This window comes from Planococcus citri, chromosome 3, assembly GCF_950023065.1.
Source record: "Planococcus citri chromosome 3, ihPlaCitr1.1, whole genome shotgun sequence".
NCBI classification, from domain to species: Eukaryota; Metazoa; Arthropoda; class Insecta; order Hemiptera; family Pseudococcidae; genus Planococcus; species Planococcus citri.
In genome coordinates, this window is record NC_088679.1 from 204,924 (window position 1) to 228,187 (window position 23,264).

The window sequence follows — 23,264 nt, forward strand, 5'->3', positions numbered from 1 at the left end:
CTACCAGTAGCTAAATTATCCATATAAAGATCGCGCAATAAAATGTTACTAACAATTTCATCAGAATCTTTAATGAACGTTGCGATCTTTTCTAAACACTTTGGCGCAATGTACGATGCCGGACCTATACCATTCGCTAAAGTATTCAACTCATAGGTATCAATTTCATCGTTGAAATTGAACCGAAAAACAATACGTTGATAAATGCGATCTTCAGGGTGGATTAATATATCTCGATACATGCGAAAAATATCACAAATGAAACCAATCAAATTCCAACGAAAACGAATTAAATTTACCACTAAATCAGGTTGAACTTTCGGACCAGCTAAAAAATGTGAATTCAGCGATGTACCTGAATTATGCACGAACGATGCATTAAAAACAATATGATGCGAATCTTCACCTTTTGATACAACATGATGTGGCATATAATATGCACGCTGATCTGGTATACTAGAAATTTTGGTCATATGACCAAGCGAAAGATATTCATTAAAAATATCTTCATAAGCCTTTTGAACAACCACAGATCGGCGTTTTTCAGATTTAACCAACATCGAACATACCTTACCGAACGAACCATTTAAAATACCTACACTATCCTTCAAAGGTAACCTAACTACAAATCTATTCGTCTCTCGATCAATTGAATAAGTCGATTCAAAATGATGATCAATTAGCTCATGTTCAACAATTTTCTCTTTCTTACCATCCGGAATCTCTTCTACTTCAACAAACTTACGAAATTGATTAGACAATTCAAGGTTACTTAAACCACAAAACGAAGACGATTTCTGACCAAAAAACGAACATTTAGTCGATGATCCGGTGATCAAATAACCGAATTGCGACTCACGTAAAACCAAACCTTCAATAAAATGACGTTTATCGAGAAATATAAATTCCGCATACTCGCTACCTAATAAAATATCCGCTGTATCATACGGCAATTCACACGTTTCTCCAAAATCATATTTCAAACCTTCAACGGCCTTCGAAACATTTGATCTATTCACTTTGTACGGAATTTTATTGATAACATCAGCTGAAACGGCCAAACTAAAATCTGTAAAACGAGACTTGATCACACATTTCACTGACTGAGTAACATCAATTGAATTATTCGTTATACCTATCAAACTAATTGGCGCATCATTTTTACACAATACTAATTTTGCACGTTTGCAAAATTCCTTCGATACTAACGTCATTTCGGAGCCTTGGTCAATAAAGACCCTTGCTTTCTCCGTACTATTGCCCCCTACAACGTCTACTACTGCAGTAGCCAAAAAAACAACCCTTCCAGAATCAGTCATACCACTACTAACTACACTTGAAGTAGTACCACCCTGGCCAGTACCTGACTGGGTGCTCGAACCAGAACCGTTATTATCATTACTACTAGTATTACTACCATTATCACGAACGAGTTCGCGATGTAACAATCGATGATGAGGTTTTTCACACTGACTACATTTAACGTTACGTTTACAAACTGATACAATATGCCCCTTTTTTAGGCATTTTAAACACAACGAATTACTTTTAACAAAATTATAACGATCAATGACCGATTTTTTAAGAAAAACATTACATTGGTCTAAAAAATGATTCTCATCACATAATAAACACATTCTATTACCCGATTCTGAGGACGTACCATTCGATGCAGCCGCAGAGACTTTCCTTTCCATTGTTTTACCTTTACTAACCGACTTGGGTGGTTCGTTCTTCAGTTGAGAAGAAACTTGGTTTTGAATTGGACCAGTGGAACCAGACTCGAACGCAAAACTTCGATTTATCAGGAAGGTAGCCATACTTTCAAAGGTAGGATACGTCGAAAAATCATGGTTACTTGTATCCCAATCCAACCGTACTTTCTCGGGTATTTTCCGAGCTACCAAAAATGCAATTAACGGAGACATCATCGGAGTATCAATTCCTGCGACCTTGATACCGCGCATCGCTCGCTTAACTTTATCCACACTCTCCCGAATCGTATTTATCTTGATTACCGGCATATCTACGATAGTCGCGAAATGTTCAGCCAAAATTCTACGCCGATTAAAATACGTCTTATGAAGCCCATCCAATGTCGGCTTATACAACTCAGGATCCGTACCAACGTCTTTCATTGCTTCTTGCATCTTTCCTACCATACAGCGTTTCAACAAATACAACTTTTGGGTACCATTGTACGCTTCATTGCGATCTACGGACGATACAAATTCGTTGTACCAGTCGGGGAAATCTGCGTAGGTACCGTCAAACTTTGGTAATGGTACATCGTTTAACCTAATACAAGCACCTGGACCTGATTCGAATATTGACGTATTCGCTCCCACAGAGCGTCTTGGGGTCGAGGTAGCTGTAGGTGTTTCCAAGGTTTCCTTTATCGAGATCAATTTGGCTGTAGCTATGTGAAGATCCTTTCTTAATTCATCACGATCCGACAAAATCGCAGCTTCTTGATTGAGAAAATCATCGTCATCTTCATCCAACTCGTTTAACAATATTTCATCTAACTCCGCCAACTCCTTCAACGATTCCCTCCATGATCCGATAAAAACATCTATCTGGCACGCCAAAGCTTTGGAAGGCACTTGCTCGAACAATCTACTAACATCAGCTTGATCCTTTTTGATCACAGTAATTAGACGGCGCTTTGAATTCTTCGCCGCTTTAATTCGCGCTGCTTTCTCTTTGGCGAGACGAGTAGCCTTTTCTGCTGCAGTCTCCGCCATCATACACCAAAACTTTCGCGATAAACACGATCGAAAAATCCGAAACCAACAAAACTAATCATTCACGAGTAACTCGCGATCAAAAACCATTCGAACTTCGCAAAATTACATCGACGAGCCGATCAAACCGGAGTATTATATCCGGCCCGAAGGACCAAATTGTTTATCATTACAATGAAAATATTTTACTCGTCTTCGACTAAAATGACCTCGAAAAATAAACGACACATAAACGCATAATTGTGGACTGTATAATTCCAACGTCAATAACAATAATAATATTACAACTGAAAAGGCCCTAGGCAGATAAGTATGGTCGAGCGGCCCCCGGGACCTTCAGAGATGAAACTTATGTGGTGTATAGGTACCCCCAAGATAAGTATTTTCCCCAAGTTTTGGACCTCAACTCTGAGTGGTTCTTGAGTAATTCCTCAAAAATCGAAAATCGTTTTTAATTTTTTTCTCAGGATTGACTTGGCCAATTTTTTTCAAACTTGAACCAAAGTGTACGTATGCATAAGGGCTACTCCCAAAAAAATCAACAGCCCCCTCCCCCCACTTTTCCACCTCCAAAATTTAGATTCAATTTTTTGAGGCCCCCCTTACCCCCCAAGGCCTTTTGGCACACTTTTCGAAAAATGTTTTTTAGATGCAGTATTAATCCTAGAACAACATATAACTTACCCAAAACTGTACCTCGGGTGCGCCATAGTCAAATTCGACCAAAACCAACACCCCCTCACCTGTAATAAGGTTAATATGGTACCTACGCCACTGTTATTGAAGTAACTTCTGGAGTATGGCTTATAATGTTGTAATTTTTAAATGTAAATGATGTTTTTGAGAGTCGTTATTCACAAATTCCCATTTAGGGGCAGCGAAGCACCCCCTCCCCCAAATTTGGGCGAAACTTTCAGAAAGAAACCTGGGGCATGTGACATATCAAATTATATGTTTTTGGTAACGCTGAACATGAATATGACGTCAGATTTCTGATTGGACCCCACCCACGGCCCCCAACGCCTCCCCAAATGAGGTAAAAATTCAATAAAAGGGGTTTTTTTGTGCGACACATGAAATAGTATGTTTTTGGCGACGCTGAAACCGAATATGAGGTCAGGTTTTTGATTGGACCCCATCCATGGCCCCCAAAAATTTTTTTGGACAATTACCCATGGGAGGAGGTTCTGGGAGCTATGGGTGACGTCAATTTGAAAAACTAAGGCTATATCCGTGTTCAGCGATATCGAAAACACACTACCTATTTCATGTGTCACCAGAATAAAACCATTTTTTTTGGGATACTCCCCTTGGGAAGGTGCTGGGAGCCGTGGACGGAGTGCAATAAAAAACCTGACGTCATATTCGGTTTCAGCGTCGCCAAAAACATACTATTTCATGTGTCGCACAAAAAAACCCCTTTTATTGAATTTTTACCTCATTTGGGGAGGCGTTGGGGGCCGTGGGTGGGGTCCAATCAGAAATCTGACGTCATATTCATGTTCAGCGTTACCAAAAACATATAATTTGATATGTCACATGCCCCAGGTTTCTTTCTGAAAGTTTCGCCCAAATTTGGGGGAGGGGGTGCTTCGCTGCCCCTAAATGGGAATTTGTGAATAACGACTCTCAAAAACATCATTTACATTTAAAAATTACAACATTATAAGCCATACTCCAGAAGTTACTTCAATAACAGTGGCGTAGGTACCATATTAACCTTATTACAGGTGAGGGGGTGTTGGTTTTGGTCGAATTTGACTATGGCGCACCCGAGGTACAGTTTTGGGTAAGTTATATGTTGTTCTAGGATTAATACTGCATCTAAAAAACATTTTTCGAAAAGTGTGCCAAAAGGCCTTGGGGGGTAAGGGGGGCCTCAAAAAATTGAATCTAAATTTTGGAGGTGGAAAAGTGGGGGGAGGGGGCTGTTGATTTTTTTGGGAGTAGCCCTTATGCATACGTACACTTTGGTTCAAGTTTGAAAAAAATTGGCCAAGTCAATCCTGAGAAAAAAATTAAAAACGATTTTCGATTTTTGAGGAATTACTCAAGAACCACTCAGAGTTGAGGTCCAAAACTTGGGGAAAATACTTATCTTGGGGGTACCTATACACCACATAAGTTTCATCTCTGAAGGTCCCGGGGGCCGCTCGACCATACTTATCTGCCTAGGGCCTTACGCTCTCCTACGTACGAAAAAGATAAGAAAAAAAAGAAAAACGTAGTGAACCGAATACAACCGAACCGGTTACAGATAATCAAACGAATATTCGCTAGGTACCTATTCGATACATATAACATACGTTAACACCTAGTACGAGACACGAGTAGGGTATGTGTAATGTAAGGTACGCCGTACGCCTGAACGTCTTCGCTCTTCGGATAAGTACGGAAATTTTTCTCAATAACGCAGTGTGGCGCGGCGCGGCGCCAGTAGAAGAGGCAGAAACGTCCAAGAACTAAAAAATGAACGTCTTTTCGCGCTCAGCGTCCTCAAATTAGCGAGAAATGGTCGTTAAAAATGCAAAATGCCAACACTTTCCTCTGGCTCAGGCTCAAAAGCGGCTCGTTTCAAATGAGAGGATGCCGTCTAGCGTCTAGCGTCTACCTGTCTGGCTTCTCAAGGTCATTGATCAAATCATCATCGACCCGTCTACGTAGTCTTTTAAGGCTCCAACTTTTCACGTCTCATTTTTCAACCCAAAAATGGCCTACCTATTTGGCGCGGAAGAATGCGGACGTGTCGCGCGCCGCGCCGCGCCGCGCCGTGGCGCCAATCTGACACCGGAAATGAAATGAATTCCCCATCCCAAAAATTCCGCTAGCCAAAATTTCGACTCGATTCTCAGCAAAAAGCTGTTTGCTGAAAAAAATGCGCCAACTCCAACTCCCCCAAAATACCGAGTCCGACCGCAAAACGAGCGTCATTTTTGGAATCAGCGACCTGAAATTAGTCGGAAAACGTCGTTAAAAATGCAAAATTTGACAACTTTTTTCCACAGCTCATTTTGATTCCAGTTCCACACGTAAAAAACGGGACCAATTTTTCGTAGAAGGAAGCGTCGCGCGTCGTCGGCACAATCTCGCAATCTGACTACGAAATTCAACTCGAGTCTCGATTTCGCCCAAATTTCGACGGCTCATTTTTTGGCACAAAATGCGCCCTTTTCACTCGAAAAGCAAATCGTCGAAATACAGGCGTAAACGAGTTGAATTTTCGATCACCGGGGGGGGGGGGGGCGGTGAATTTAATTCCCGCGCGACGTTCAATCGCCTCGACGACGCGACGCGACGCGACGCTTCCTTTTACTCGTAAATAGCACTTTTTTTAGCTCGAAAATTACGTCAAAAAACCGCCGGATTTCGCACTTTTAACGACGTCATTTTTGGGTTCAACAAACCTGAAAGTTGTCAAAAAACGTCATTAAAAATGCGCTCGGTATTTACGGCATACTAATTTGGGGTTGCCAAGTCCCGCGTAATACCCGAGTTTCTTTTTCTCCGAAAACACGTCGCGTCGATGTTCTCGTACGCATAACGTTTATCGGGTACCAATACGCGTACGTTTCTGCATAATTACTCGTATGTAGGTATACGCAATACGTATGTATCTGTCTACGAGTATAGTGATAGCCATCGGGGTAAGTCGTCGCGTCGGTGCATTCATCCCACAGGTACAGTGGTACACCCTACGCCCTACACCCTACACCTGCGGTAGTGTGGACGACTGGATAGATGGTAGCGAGGTAAATTAAATGGAGTAGGGTACAGCTACGAGTTGATAAATCGAAATAGTGCGAGTGAGTAAATAAGTAAGTAAGTAAATAAGAAAGTACCTAGTACCTACCTTTACTGAATACCTAAATCCTAGTTACGGTGCATGGCATACGGTTTGCGAGTAAAAATCTACGATGTATGTAGTTTTTGTTTCTTTCGCTATTTTTTCCCCAGACCCACAAAGCGCTGAGGTGTTTTGCTGAAATATTCCAACTTTATCCCTAATCCTAGATCGAAGATACGGAGGGGGGACGGAGACAAGTTGTCCACCGCGACCGAATCCCCCTAGGCAGTTGCCAAGGGCTCAGTCACCGACCGCGTGTCGTTATTCACGTGCGCTCAAGTCGGAGAACTGAATCTGCCCATCCGTCTCGGAAATAAGGATTTTAGGGAGGGAAATTTTGTGGCCAAGGGTTGATCTCCTCTCGACATTACCAGCATTTCACATCTGGGGAGGCGTTTGTGAGGCGGCCAGCGCACTTGCTAAGGGGTTTTCACCGGTCGCGGTCGCGGTCGGGTGGTCGCTCACACAATGTATGTATAAATAGGTGAACTGAGTAGGTAGTAGGTACACACTTTTCAGTTTTCACCTTCTATATAACTCGAGGCTCGAGGCGTTTTCGTCTCCGGTATTTAAAATCATCCTACGAGTGTGTTCTTTCCAAAATTAGGCTTCTCATGCAAAAATTAGTAAGGGCACATCCGGAGATGAAAGAAAAAACTGTGTTGATCGTTTGAAACTACTAGTGGTGAGTTTGGTGATGACATGATCGCACTAAAATGTATAGGTACCTATATATATGGACCTAAGTATCCTCGACGTCACCACATAAACAGTACCTTTTGGTCACCAGGCTTTAAAATGCCTCCAGCGGCAGCGGTGTATTTATAGCATATTATTAACCAGCACAGTTGTAATAGTGCTTCTACTCTTTTCCCCACTTGATTTAAATGCATTTAGTTTATACAAAAAAATTTGCAAAAATGGTAGCAATTTGCCTCCGATTCTAAACTGATCTCTTCCGTGACTTTGTGTATTAAAAATATAGACACTAGAACTACAAGATGAACAACTGCTGGTCACAGCGGTAAGGGGAATCACGTAAAATTTCGTGAAAAGTTTTTCCAAACGGTACCTGTAGAGGCGCTGATCGTCGTTTTCCAACTGGCGGCTAATAGACGACGCGGGTGTTGGCGCGGCAAAGGGAAGTAATAGTTTCAGTGGTTTACTCGCTAGAGGCGCTGATCGTCGTTTCCCTAATGGACGACGCGGGTGTTGGCGCCGTAAGGGGAATGAAATAACTTTTTACCTGATCCCCTAACGTCTGTGCCCACCAGTTGTTCATCTTGTAGTTCCAGTGTCTATAATTAAAAAATATATTGACTATACGTCTGTGTCACCTGCTGCCTTGCCTAATAGACAGGGCTGGAAAACTGAAACTGAAACTGAAACTGAAAACTGAAATTAACTGGAACTAAAATGAAAAAACTGAAACTGGAACTGGAAATGGAACTAAAAAAGTGAAAACTAAAAACTGAAACTGGAACTAATTGGAATTTCAGTTTTTTTTTCAGTTTTCAATTTCAACTTTTTTATTGAAGAGCTTTATTCCAAAGTGATTTTTGTTGCTAAAATTTGTTCTGTTTTGAAAGGTCGGTGCACCTTTTCTTTCTTTGGACATAGAACAATTGCTTGTAGAAAAAATCACTTTGAAAAATCGATGACTTACCTCACTTTTGAAGTAAAAATCTCTGTAAAATGTGCTTTTTTTGCAAATGACTTAACCCACTTTGGAATAGAGCTCTTCAATTGCAATCGCTCGATGTAATCAATTAATCTTAATCATTTTCTTCTCTCTAGAGTGTCTCTTGAGAATTTTTTCATTTTTGTAATAAAACTTTGAAAAGAAAAAGATATTACTAATTACTTCAGGGATCGCGGAGCGGAGCGGAGGTGGAGGCCCGGAGGCCCCCGGAGGGTACCCTTTTTTTGCATTGCTCCGGGAGTAGGAGCCGGAGCAAGAGGTACTTGAAATTTTTCTACTGGAGCCGGAGGTGGAGGCGGAGGCACTTACAAAAAAAAACCGGAGCCGGAGCTGGAGCCGGAGGTATTTTTTTTCAAATAGCCGGAGGGGGAGGGGAAGGCTCAACCCCCCCCCCCTCCTTGACCTCCGGAGGCGGAGCTGGAGGGGAGGAGCCCCCCGGAGGGTACCCTTTTTTGGGCCTTGCTCCGGGAGCCGGAGCTGGAGCAAGAGCAAGAGGTACTTGAAATTTTTCAAGTGGAGCCAGAGGTGGAAAGCGCATACGGAAGATTTTCGTTTGTAACACGAAATTTTTACTGCACGAGAACCTCGCCCGCGCGAACAAGGTTCCGCGCCACGATTACATCGTGGAGTAACGCCAGCGTCGCGCGCTCCGAGTTTTAAAATATGTTACAAACAAAAATCTTCCGTATGCGCTTGAATGTTCGAAAATCAAAAATCCGGTAAAGATGTTTACTCAAAAAAGTGCGTAGAATCCGAATATGACCTTGGTTTTTTTTTGAAACATGATACTGATGTCGCCACAGACTCGTGAAATAGGGCAAAAACGGCCATTTTTGCAACTTTGATCATCTCTCCTGACCACAAAAACAACTCAAATTGAAAAACCCCACTCTTTTTTTTGTTTTAGGGTCTAAACTATCGATTAAGCCCATTTTCAACCCGAAAACAAAAAAAAGGTCAAAAATTGTTGCCTAGTGTTATCAATCGAATACCTACATTCATTAGACCACACTGAGTCTTCTTTGTTACATCAAGTTAGGCACAATTGAGATTGGTAATAACTGCCGAGTGCGCAAGTGGACGAAATGTGGCCAACCAACCTAAAGCGAAGTAGGTAGAGGTACTAGGTGTAGGTACCTATAGCCAAAAATTGTAAACATAAGTAAGTACGAGTATTTAGCAGAATATGTACTTTTGCAACATATGGCGTACGACGTACGGCTTGTAACGTATCGGCAAAATTCGATAAAGCGCTTGCTAATGACGTTCCAACGAGTCAAGCCGCCGCAGCCAGTTTTTTCAAGTTGAGGGGCAGTGCCATGCCGGCTGGCAGCATGGCACGGCATGGCATAGGTACAAACACATAGGCATGTGTGTGAGTTGTACGTAGTACAACACATACGAGTACGCTACGCGTCTACGTAGTACGTACGACGGTACGAGTATAATACGCGTATACGCAAACACAAGCGCATACGCGTACGAGTAAGTTACATCGTATGTGCGAGCACTAACGATACTTTCATTATTGTTGTCTCATTTGGCGCGTAATTGCATTCTCTAACTGCCAGCAGCCCGGCGCGGCGCGGAGCGATGCGAAGCACATTCCTTAGCCACCAAGCTGTATTTTTCATTTACCTTATTATACCTACGTATTAATCGCTATATCACGATGCTTACCTATACGTACCTATAGGGTATAGGTACTTACTTAGTATCTACGTAGTTGACCTTTATGTAGAATCATTTTACATTTCCACTTGTAATTAGTGAAGTAGAAGCAATTTCTCACTGAAGCAGAGTGCCACAACGATACAAATGGATTCTAGATTCGTACTCGGCGACCTCGAATTAGTCGAAAACCACATTTTATTTATTTATTTATTTATTTATTTATTTATTTATTTATTTATTTATTTATTTTACAATTTAGGTCTCTCCAACAGCTAAAGCCAATTACAGGAGAGACCATTTATAATTAAAGAGATAAGACTATGATTTGCTCCAGAGAAACAAGTTTGGGAAATACAAAAATAAAAAAGCGAGCAAAAAGGAGAAAAAAAAACAAAAGAAATATTTACAAATGTAGTTCTTCCTATATAAAAGAGAAGGTAAGAAATAAGCAAAAAGGTGTAACACCAAACAGAAGAAATACTTATATAGAAAAAAAAAAACAACAAACAAATAAACAAAAAAGATAACTAAAAATATAAAACCAAAGGAAAAGATACAGATTATGAAATGGTTCACAAACAGCCCCCATTGCACCCTCACTCCTACTCCCATGCCATCCTCATCGCACGCCTGAAAGCAGATCTACCCATACTAAAAATATCAGCATCTGCACACCTACAGAGGAAAGCGTCAGAGATACCCATGACATTGTTCATAGGAGACACCTTCATCCTAAATGTGTTGTAACTGTTTAAGGAGAATATTTTTTTCTGCCTGGAGTGGATTTTTGGGGCCCAGAAATTGATTTTTCCCAAGAGGTTACTGTCATTTATGTTGCAGTGGATGAGATCATATAGAAACATTAATGCAATTGTTTCTCTTCTTTTTTCCAAAGGATCCACTTCAAACCCTTCCAAAAGCTCTTTTTGTGATAGGTCATAAGGATAATACTCAAAAGTCTTTAGATATAGGTATTTCAAAAATCTAGTTTGAATTTTTTCAAGCTCTTTTATAAATTTTTTAGTATGAGGGAACCAAACTAGTACACCAAACTCCAGAATTGACCTGATGAAGGAGAAGTATAGGACTTTGAGTGTGCTAATTCTCTTAAAGTGCACTGAGTTTCTGACAATAAAATAGGCCATCCTCCTTGCCTTTGCTATCACTATGTTAGTGTGACACTTGAAAGTAAGTCCAACATCAAGGTTTATACCCAGGTCCCGAACAGTAGTTAAACGACAGAGTTCTTCCCCACTAACTGTGTACTTATACTCCAAAAGAGTTTTTTTCCGAGTAAATGTCATTGTTGCACATTTAGAAATATTAAGGGGCAGTTTGTTCTCAATACTCCATTTTACAAACATATCCAAATCTGCTTGAAGACCCTCACAATCCTTTATATCTTGGATTTTCTTGTATATCTTAGCATCATCAGCAAATAGCTCTATTTCAGAGTTACCTATCACAGATGGAAGGTCATTTACAAATAAAAGAAAGAAAAGGGGACCCAAGTTGGAACCCTGGGGAACACCCGATGGACAGGAGTAAATACTAGATATTTTATTTTTGTAAGAGATATATTGGGATCTACCATTAAGATAAGACCAGAACAAGTTACACAACTCATTGGAGAAACCAAGTCTGGCTAGTTTTTGAATCAGTATCCTATGGCTGACACTATCAAATGCTTTTTTAAAATCTGTATATATTGCATCTACTTGAGCACCACCATCTAGGGAGCTTAGACTATATTCGACAAAGTTCATTAAATTTGTGTTGATTGATCTACCCTCAACAAAGCCATGCTGGTTTGGCGAAATAATATTCTTAATTTTAGGATATAGCCTGCCATATATCACCATTTCAAACAGTTTTGCCGGCGTAGGAATTAATGAAATAGGCCTATAGTTTATAACATTTCCTGATGCCTCTTTTTTAGGAACAGGTATGACTTTTGAGCATTTCCACCCAGTCGGGAACTTGCTCTTCTGGATTATCAAATTGAATATATAGGTAAGGGGCTCAATTAGAAAATCTCCCACTCCTTTGTGGACATACGAGGGTACATTGTCTGGACCTAGCGAGTGTTTAATTTTGAGCTTTGAGATGGCAAGATCAACTTCTTTCGCCTTTATGTTTTTGATACATACTAAGGTGGTACCTACTCCTGGGAGGGGTGAATCACCCACTATGTTGTCAGTGTTATCATCTTTTATATAAACTGACTGAAAGAATTCGGCAAATGAGTCAGAAATATCGTCCCCTTGTCTCTCTATTCCATGAATATCAACCATAATATCAACCGAGTCATTTTTGGAGATTCTTTTTGCATTTACCTCTTTCCAAAAATTTTGAGGATTGGCACTATAGTTCTGTTCAAGTCTAGAATTATATTCCTCAAGAGCAACTTTAGTCATATTTTTTGTTTCCTTTCTTAGGCTTTTAAACTTCTCCTGGTGCTCAAGCAGACCAGTTTTGATAAACAACTGTCTAGACCTCTCCTTATCTTTTAATTTTTTAATAATCTCCCGACTGAACCAGGGGGGATATTTTGGCCCATTTCCTTTTTTCTTTCCCCTAAAACATGGTACATTGCAGGAAATTATTTCTCCTATTACATTTGAGTAGAATCTCTCTGCCTGATCTACCTCAGTTAATTTGTATAAGTCATCCCACTTGAAGTCCCTAAATGCACAGTAAAGTCCCAAAAAGTCAGCCTTGGCAAAATTTAGCCTCAAAAAATCCTTGGAGCAATGCTTCTTAGCTTTTGGAACTCTAAGGTGGGGTATTTTAACCAATAGGGGAGGGTGGTGTGAGTCTTCTCTGTCTAAGAGGGACTCACCTCTCTGTACAGAGACCAGGGGTAGACTGGTGATGACAAGATCCAAAAATTTGTCATGAGCGTTTGGGACTGTGTTCACCTGTTCAAGTTGACCCACCTGAATGAATTCAAGCATGTCTCGGACTTTACTGTTATAGGTGTGCAGCTGTGATTGCCTATATTCTGATATGTTAAAATCGCCTAGTATAATTTTGTTGCACTGGCAGAGAGTTGGGGAGAAGGAAATAGCATCATATATGGTTTGGTGGACAGATCCTGAGGTATTGGGAGGAATATAAAACTCACCTATGTATGTGTCATGGAAAGTGTTAGGCATCCTTTACTTTTACCCAAACACACTCATATAATTCACTCTCAAACTCTTGAAATGCGACACCCACAGAAGTGACTGAATTCCTCACTGCAATGAGTGTCCCCCCTCCACGACCTGGGCCACCTCGATCCCTCCTATATACCCTGTAATTACTATCAAATATTTCAGTGGTGTAAATACCTTCATGTAGCCAGGTCTCAGTTATAACTACTACATCATACATATGCTGTAGGATGGACAATCGAAATTCAGTAAGCCTTGTACGGATTCCTCTTACATTTTGATAAAAGCATGCTATTCCACTTTCATTCATCACAACAACCATTCATAAAGAACATGAGGAACGTACGGAGATGGGGTGTAGCAGGGGAAACGACTCAGCTTGATGATAGAACGAGAGCACGAGCAGGCCAACGAGTGTGGGTGGGCAGGAGACACAGGGAGGAGGCAGGAGCGCAACACATGTGAGCTGCACATTGAGAACCAAGAATATTTCATTTGTATAAAACTATGTAACTTAACAATACTTATAACAGATAGCTTATTGAATAAACGAATGGTATCAGATGTTATCAGCATACTAGTACCCGAGTAGAAGTTAACTCGAATCATTGGTATCTATTTGATGTGCCTGTGCAATTTTCGCCGTGTCGATGTCAGCTTTCATTAGAAATGTATATCGGCCGAGTATTCAATTCCTTCCATGCCATGATTTTACCATCACGAGTTGAAACACGTTTAAATCCGAACTCCGTTTTTAAGATAAGTGCCTTTCTATACAAGATAGCGCGATGTTTTGGCAAATGTTCATTAACGAATATGTTGTGTTTACTTTGAAAGCCGAGGTCTAACGAGGTGAGTCTCTTTCTGCGACACTCTCGAATAAGTACATTTTTTTGGTTGCGCCTCACAAATTTAACAACAATGTTAGGTGGATGCTGTGAGGCTTTTGTAGAAGGGAGACGATGACTTATATCGATATCACTCTTCGACAATTCAACTCCTGCTTTTTCAGCAAGGGAGAGGACAAGGCTATCGGTTGACTCGTTGGGGAGGAAGGGGATTCCTTGTATTAGCAAATTGTTCCGCCTCGTGTAAGCGTCATTGTCTTGTTCATAGGTCGACCTCGCAGCTTTTTCAACTGCTAATTCATCACGCAACGTTTTATTTTTACCTTCTAAGCTCGTATTTTCTTCCCTCAAGTCTTTCACCTGCTTTTCCATTTCATTGAGGCGAGTCTTGATGTCGTTGAATTCGTTTATCACTAAGTCCAAGTTGTCCAGTTTCTGGGTAAGAGTTTTCATCTCTTCCTTGATCACCTCCTTCATAACTTTACGAACAATAGACTCGATTTTAGAATCTTGGACAGAGTCACTGTTAACAGTGGGTGACTTACTCAAGTCGCAGTTACTCGGACATTTGCCACCTCCGCCCAAAAATTTTCCACATCCGGGACAGTTTTTTGGCATTTTGCGAAATGAATAAACAGCGTTTACGTAAGAATAAGACACGACGAACCGCACTGTGTATCACAACACGAACGCACGAACACACGTCATTCACATCCGATATATCTATTTTACTCGACTTATTCGATTATTCGATTTTTTTGGAATTCAAAAAATGCGAAGGGATTAGTTCGTGCATTTTTTTGAGCAAAAAAAGTATTGGTCGCTAATCGAGCAGAACATTTGTTTGAGGGGGTTTTTTGGGACGGCGGCGAATTCATTTCCGGCGTCAGCTTTGTTGACACGACGCGACGCGACAACGCTTTCTTCTGATAGAAATTTGTCATTTTTAGAACTCAAAATGAGCTAGAAAAAAATTGTCAAATTTTGCATTTTTAACCAAGTTTTCCGACTAATTTTAGGTCGCTGAATCCAAAAATGTTCAGTTTGCGATCGGACTCGTACATTCTGTAAAATAGTCGCAATTTCCCGTCCCACGACACAAATCGACACCAGATTCGGACTCGGCGACCTCGAATTAGTCGAAAACCACATTCGACTCGATTTTTTTAGCAAATCATACAAAATGCAAAAACTGCAAAGGAGCTAGTTCGTGCATTTTTTAGGCAAAAAAACTTTTGGTCGCCATCGACCAAACCAAACCGAACCGAACCAAACCGAACCGAACCAAACCAAACCAAACCAAGTCATTGCATGGCCCTTGTTGGACAAAAAAGCTTCGTCGCTGTATTTCTTTATTACAGGTTGCCCCACTATTGGGATTGCCTATGCGGATTACGAAATATTTGAGACGGTGATTACGACGACGCGACGCGACGCATATACCTACCGACACCAGTAGGCTAGCTAGGTAGTAATAGTAGTAGTAGTAGTAAGTATATTTGTTATATTTCTTTGGAATATAATTTTGAAAAAACAAGAACCCCTATGCGCCGTGACGCGAGCGGGGGTGGCTACCACAAAATTAACAGAACCAGAGAATCACATTGCTGTAACTGTAGGTAGGTAGGTACAGGAGCAGTGAACACTGTAGATACGAAAAAGCAGGGATGCAGAAGGCGGGGATACTCGTACCTACGTATAGAGACATAGAGTATCGGAGAGCTCTAGTTTAAACCTATTGGCTATTATAGTCGTTTCGAGATTTCAGAATAATCCATCGTTATCGAAAAGACGAAAACGGGAAAGTAAAAGCCTATAACGCGAACCGGCAAAGCGGTAACCTAAACGTAAACGTAAACGTACTGGTAGTAACTCTAACTCGTATCTCGTATCGTACATATTTCATATTAACGCGTATCGCGTAACGTATTTGTGTGTCGTATATGTGTAGGTACGAGTATAACGCCTTTCGCAATTCGCATTCCATTTACGAGCGCATATGCTAGATATATTGTAAATAAACGATAAACGTGCGCGTACTACGTAGGTAGCTGTAGCTGTAGCTGTAGCTGTACTCTCCTATATACTGTATAGTCGCGAATACACATGCACGAAGTGAAAAAACATACCTAATACTTACGTATCGAGTAAACGTGTGTATAACGCGATCGCGAAAAACGAAACACGAAAAAAAAAGAAAAAAAAAGAGAGAAAACAAATGAGAAAAAAGAAAAGAAAGCAGCGGAAAGGCTGAAAAAAAAAAGAAGAAAAACGTGCGTGGCGATGGCGTGGCCCCATATGTGTGCAAAATTCGTAAATGACAACACGTCTTATGGCAAGTTATTTTTTAGGATATTACCTAGCTATATGTAGCTACTTACTACTACTACTCCTCGTATCTTTATCGCGAATCCATTTCGACACCCTCCAAACGTAAATGTCGATGGCACGCTACCAATTGCCACCGTACGCGTTGTTCTGATAACTTGGCTAGTACGTAGGTGCAGGTGCAGGTGCTGATGCTGGTCGTCGCGATGGGGAGAGGAGGGGGAGGGGGCGAGCAGGAATCCAAAATAGCATTTTGTCAAATGTTACGGGTGATAGCTAATTAGGTACACTGAGAGAAAAAAGTATATTAGAAATTACTATATTTTATATGGCAAGTGTCCCCCCGCGTTTTTATTGTAAAAAATAACACAAATTATAGCAATAATTACTATTTATAGTGAAATTCACAATAATATGTAGTATTTTTTTACTATATTTTGTACCAATTGTTACAATTTCTTGCAATATTGCCACTTGGGAGACACTTTCGGATATAAAATATAGTAATTTACGATATATTTTTCTCTCAGTGTAGTAGGTAGGTACCTACTTGTATTAGTTGGTATAGGTATTTTTCTTTTTCGGCGGTGCGGTGCGGTGCGGTGCGGTGCGGTGGCGGCGGAGCGGCCTACGTGTGTTTTCAAGAGCGGGGACAGGGGCGGGGGGGTCTCTCGGCCCACAAAACTCACTCTCACGGAGGATCACTTTTCGCGATTCGCGCCCTCGCTATGAAATGTGGTGGAATTTTCTATTACGAGTACGTACTACGTACTCGCACGTCTAGGCGTAAGTACATAATTTGTCGAGATACTCGTATACGTATACCTATACCTATACTCGTATTTGCGACCGAAAATAGATTACCGGACATTTTCCCGAATCCACTTCCCCGAAAGACATTTTCCCGAATGACAAAATCCCGATTTCTGTATTCCCGAATCCATTTACCCGAATGCCGTGTATCCGAACCAGTAACCCGAACGCCTACATCCCGAATGCCTCAGTGTAAACTAGACACCTCTCCCCTTTTCAAATAGTTGACTGGGTTAAAATATTCATACTTACGGTTAGACGAGTAGGTAGGTACCTACAAATTCAAAATGATCTTAATTATCATATTAGTATATTAGCAAAATTTTCAATTTTTTCTCTAATCACAATAGGTACCTACTCACGGCCATCGAGAGTGGGGCAAAGGGGACAGTTTACCTCGAACTTAAGCTTTCTGGAGGGCGCGGTTCAGGCAAAAAAAGGGCCTGTGATTAAAGAAAAACATGTTTTTATTTCTGCTTCTCAAAACAGAAATTTTCAAAAGCTTTGGCCCAAGCAAAGCAAGGGCTTATTTCTTTTCTTTTTAAAAATTAAAATTTATAAAAAAATATTCAATTTTAAAGGTTTTAAAGTGAAAATTCGACTTTTCGCTTAAAAGTATCATTTTTATGTCTCTCTGCTCCTTAGGTAATAACATCAATCTCTGAGATTAAAAAATAAACAAATTTTTTAAACTCAATTTTCTTTCAATTTTCGGGTGTAGGTCTTTCGGGGAAACGGATTCGGGGAAATGGATTCGGGATTAAAAAAATCGGGATTTTGACATTCGGGAAAACGTCTTTCGGGAAAGTGGATTCGGGGAAGTGTCCGGTTACCCCGAAAATATGCGCATTGTTTTCGACGAGCTTGTGTCTGTGTAGTGTGTAGTGTGTAGTGTGTAGTGTGTAGTGTGTACTTGTTGACGGCTAATTTAGACATCTCGCCGCCTTTTTCGTGTTCTTTTTATGTAACAAGCGCATACTTTTGGAGGACTTGTGTTGTATCAGTTGGCGCACGTCGCACATCGCACAGCGCGGCGTACAAACGTTGATGGCTAAAAATCCAACATTTTGCTACATTGTTCTTTATCTCGCACGCATACATACTACGTAAGTATACGAGTACGTACGAGTATGTACTCATCGTAATTTGAAGCATGGGCCTCGTACATAGCCTAATGTTGCTGTATAAATGCCCTGCTTAGTGCTTATACGCGGACTATTCGAAAGAAAGAAAATACGAGTATACCTATTCGTATTTCGTTCGTACTATTTCAAGACCTCTGAAGCCATAGGTACATCATACACAATCTACAGCATACGTACATAGACATACCTACCTACCATAGACGTAAACAAACCATTAGATTGTTCTATGCCTAGGTACGTTCGAAGTTGTCACGCCGAACTGCCGAGCCGAAGGAGAAGCTGCGGAAAAGATTTAAGATGGAGATAGCGTAAAATCGGTCTCACGTACGAGGGGATAGACGACGGCGGCGGCGGCGGCGGCGGCGTAGCTCCGCACCATACCGCTGGCCGCAATGGTGGCTTTTGCAAAAGAAGATGGTACGCTTAAGCTATCGCTATCGCTATCGCTAGGTAAAAGAAGAAAATGAAGAAGCAGAGGAGGAAGAGGTACACAGCGCGGCATCGGCATCGGCAGCGTTTGTCGATAAACGTGACCAGCTTTTGAAAAAGTTATTCGATAATGATATAGGTAGGTGCGAGTGCGAGTGCGAGTACGATGATGCCAGTTAAAATGGAAATGGGTAGTTGGGTTGGCGTTGGCGCTGTCGTTGTAGTGTTGAAACTACGAGTACGTAGCTGCGTAGGGGCTATATCGTCGAAAAATACCTAACAGATTGAATGTCAAGTAGGTAGGTTGGTATTGGTATATCTGAAAAGTTGGCCTTAATCTTTTTTGCGAAAGGTGAAAAGGCGAAAAAGCGAAAAAGCGATGAGGCGCGGTGCGGTACTGCACCGGCTGCGAGTTATATCGTCGTTATCTCTCGCACTATCCATACGCCGCGTCGCGTCGTATTATCGTCAGCTTTAACCGACTACCTACATAGTAGGTAGGTAGGTAGAGGTACCTTACGTCCAACTCGAATAGTGGACCAAGTAGGTAGTAGGTACATACTCGTAGGTATGTACAGTAGCAAGGGTTCCTACGGTACCTGAGCCACCTGAGCCATCCACTCGGTCGAAAAAGCATCACCCGCAAAAGACTGCATTTTTTTATTTTCAATTCTTTTTTGCTCGTGCTCGTGCTCGTGCTCGTGCTCGGCACTTGGCACTTGACGTATACGCCATACGGCTACGACTACGGCTACGTCTACGGTCATGGGTGAAAAGGAAAACACGCAGCGCTCATTTTTAGGTTGTGGTAATTGCGTATACTCGTAACTACGTAAGTACAATTAGTACATATCTACCTATTACCTACGTAATAGGTAACTGTATACGCGAGTAAGAGTATTCTTCAAGTACGAGTACGAGTAGGTACTACGTAATACGCGACGCGTAAGTAAGAAAAGAAAGACAGCCTCCGCCCGCGTCCCGTCCGTGTCCCCCTTCGGCCCTTTTTAACGAAGGCATTTTTCACAATTACCAAGATTAGGCAATCGTCGTCGCACGTACGAGTACGATATTATTCGCGGTAAGTCTGGGGTACGTGGACGCGGGACGCGGGACGCGGGACGTGCGACGTGCAACGTGCGCGTATTTCGCATTCTCGCTTTAAAGTGGAAAATGTTGGAAAAGCTCGAGTGAAATCGACTCGGCGACCGATGGCACGGCACGGCATGGCGTGGCGTGGCGTGGCGTGACGTGTGTGAGTAATAGGTTACATAAGTCGTTTTCCCCCCTCCCCTAGCCTCTTCTTCTTTGATCCGTTGTATTTTCTTTTTCTTCTCTTTTTCCTTCCTTCCTTCCTTCCTTCCTTCCATCCTTTTTTTCTTTCTTTTAATACTTTTGAACGAAAAAGAAACATCAACTGTTACCGCCGCACGCGTTAGATTAAACTTGGAGGACCACATGCGCCTTTTTATCCCTTTGCAAGAAAACGTGTACGCCGTACGCCGTACGCCGTACGGTGTAGGTAAGCCGGTAAGGGGTACATGGGTACATACACGTAGGTGGTGTACGTACGAGTATAAATAATGGCACCAAGTCTGATGGCGATGTACTGTTTACGCGGCTTCGCACTTGACGTCGAGCTCGAGTTGGCATATGGCGTGGCGTGGCGTGGAATTTTTTTGCTCGTATTACATTAGGTATCTTCCTAAAATGAGTGCTCAATTTACGTATTTGTCACAAAGGTATTACACCTATATACCTACTCGTGCCTCGTTAAATTTTTTCGCTCAACAACGCAACGCGATAAAGGCCTGTTCAACTCGACAAGGATGCTGCATGAATATCGGGCATCGGGCGCCCGTCGCCGTCGCCGTCGCCGTCGCGCCCGCCCTTGCCTCACGGTTGCCAAATTAATGTTTAGCAACAAGTACTTACCATGAAAGTACACAAGCTGCAGCATTTTAAAACTCTTAAAGGTCATCGGCATGGCATGTTATTCTCGACATCGGGCACTAATTTTCTATAGCTCGCCGCCCGAAGGTTATTGGTGTTACGCGTACATACTCGAGTATCTTGTAAAAGAATCGAAACGAATCGGAGTATGCCTATAAATTTGATTTTCTTTGCATTCTTAAAAAACTAGGTACCTACCTACCTACCTATGTGCTTTTTAAAAATTGAAAAATAAAAAATAGCAAAAATAGAGCAACCTCGTTAGTTATAGCCCAAGAGCAGCTATACCACTGAAATTGGGCCGAAATAACAGAAAGCTGGGGATGGTCTCAAAATATTCATGTTTTTTGGGCCGTAGAATTCAATTACGGCAATATTTTACACATTGGAGGACAATACGGTCGGAAAACATACGCGTATATTTTGATGTATCACAAAGCCATATGTGCCGAATTCATTAATATTTCCCTCGCGCCCCACCCCCCCCCCCCCAAATGAAAATTTTGAAAAATTTCGGTGCCTGAAAATCATCTTAGCCATACGAGTATAGCATTCCGTTGAAGTGCTCGAAAATAATTTTTAACCCGATTTTGTAGCTTTTTATGAGAATTTAGCCCAAAAACGTGAAATTTGTCAAATTTGCTTCCCTTTTGACCCAGTCTGGCCGGGCTTTGGCGCCCTTTATGGGTCGGCAGACCGATATATTCGGATTCAGCGCGAAAAATGCTATAATTAGGCATCAATTTTAGCCATCAGTTTTCTCAGCTGAAATTGAGAAAAATGTTCAACTTTCGAGCTTTCACTGAGCTTTAAAGCAGCAGCTGCAGATCGGCAGACCGAGTGTTTTCAATATAGGGGTATGTACGAGTATACTAACTTTTGAGACCATGGCCAGCTTTCAGTTACTTCGGCCCAATCGCAGTGGCAGTGGCAGTGGTAGTGGTAGTGGTATGGTATAGCTCTTACACTATTAGGTATAGGTAGTAGGTACGTAATTGAGAATTAGCTTTTATGTAGGTAACTACTAACTAGGTACGAGGGAATATTCACTCTCGCTAATCACATTAAAATCGTCACGACGATTGCACGCTTATCGCTTAGCGTATGTGGTCGCTGCATAGTGCATGGTCACTGGTCACTGGTCACTGGTCACTGGTCAGTACTCGATAGTCGATACCTAGGTAGGTACTCGTATTTCGGCTCATTAGGTCGATCAAGCACGCGTACGCGTATTATTCGAGTTATGGCTTATGGCCTGCGCTGATGTTTCTACTCTAGCTACATATGTACTTATCTTATACCTACTCGTAGGTGTAGGTAGTAGGTACTTGGCCACTTACACATTGGCTCGTTTTCGAAGATGAACGAAAGCGGAAAAATGCGTGTGCTCGTATGCTAACAGTACGAGTAACAGTGAGTATGAGTAGGTACGCCGCGCCGCGCCGCGCCGCAGTACGCCTGACGTAAGAGTAGACATGTACGAGTACCTGATGTAGGTACTAGGTAGGAGCTACTTACTCGTATGATGATTCGAGGTTGGCGGCGGTAAGCGCGAGCCCATCACTCGATGTCGATATGAAATCAAAAATCGAAGAAAACTTTGCACGTGCATGTGCACGTGGCATCATTAAGGAAGACGCAGCGCGGGGGCGCGGCGCGGCGAGTACCTGGGCATATTTATACTTGGGTAGGTACTAGGTAGTAAGTACATGTATTATCTACCTATAGTGATTATCGGCTTTCGAATGTCCACAGGCCGTAATGTCCGCAACGAATTACCAGCAACCTGCCGCGGCGCGGCCGTATGCCTTAATTTGCGCGGTCGCAATTATTCGCAAAAAGGCAAAACGTGCGCGAGAAGGATAAAAGATTTTTGCGTCGGGCAGACGGCGCGGCGCGGCGCGGCATGGCGGCAAGTACGAGAATTGCGTCGAGCAGCGTCGAGCACTGCAGCAATAGCGGTGGTGGCGGCAGTGGGGCAACGGAGCTACCCTACTGGTACTGGACCGAGCGCGAGCGTGGAAATGCGAATGGAAAAATGGAAAAGTGCATCTTTGCGCGCGATGCCATGCCATGCCATGCCACGTTGAGAAAATGAAACTTTACGCTTTGGTAACACTGCGCTCGCAACAGCAACCACGGCAAAGGGTGCCGGTGCCGATGCCGATGCCGATGTCGTTCTTCGATCTTCTGTAAATATTCTGATGGTCGCTATCGCTGTCGCTGTCGCTGTCGCTGTCGAGGTCGAGGTCGTTGTCATCCTCCACCTCCACCTCCTCCTCATTCGGCGACGACAATGGCGGAGAGCGAGATAGTCGAATACGAATAACGTAAGTAAGGGAGTTAGTACGAGTACGAGTACTTACTAGCTATGTAACTTTAGTGACGCCGGCGCCGGCGCTACGACTTGTATACTCATACTGTATGTACCTACGTATATAACTACAGCGCTGTAGCGCTGCGATCGCGGGCCGCGGGTTTATACTCGGCGTGAAGGGGACGGGGGGTGGGGTGGGGTGGGGTGGAGTGGAGTGGTGTGTTAGGCTTTCGTCGTTCGCGTACGCTTACGCTTAGCGCTTAGGGTTGAAGTTAGGGGTTGGGGTTGGGGTGAGGGTTTGCGCGT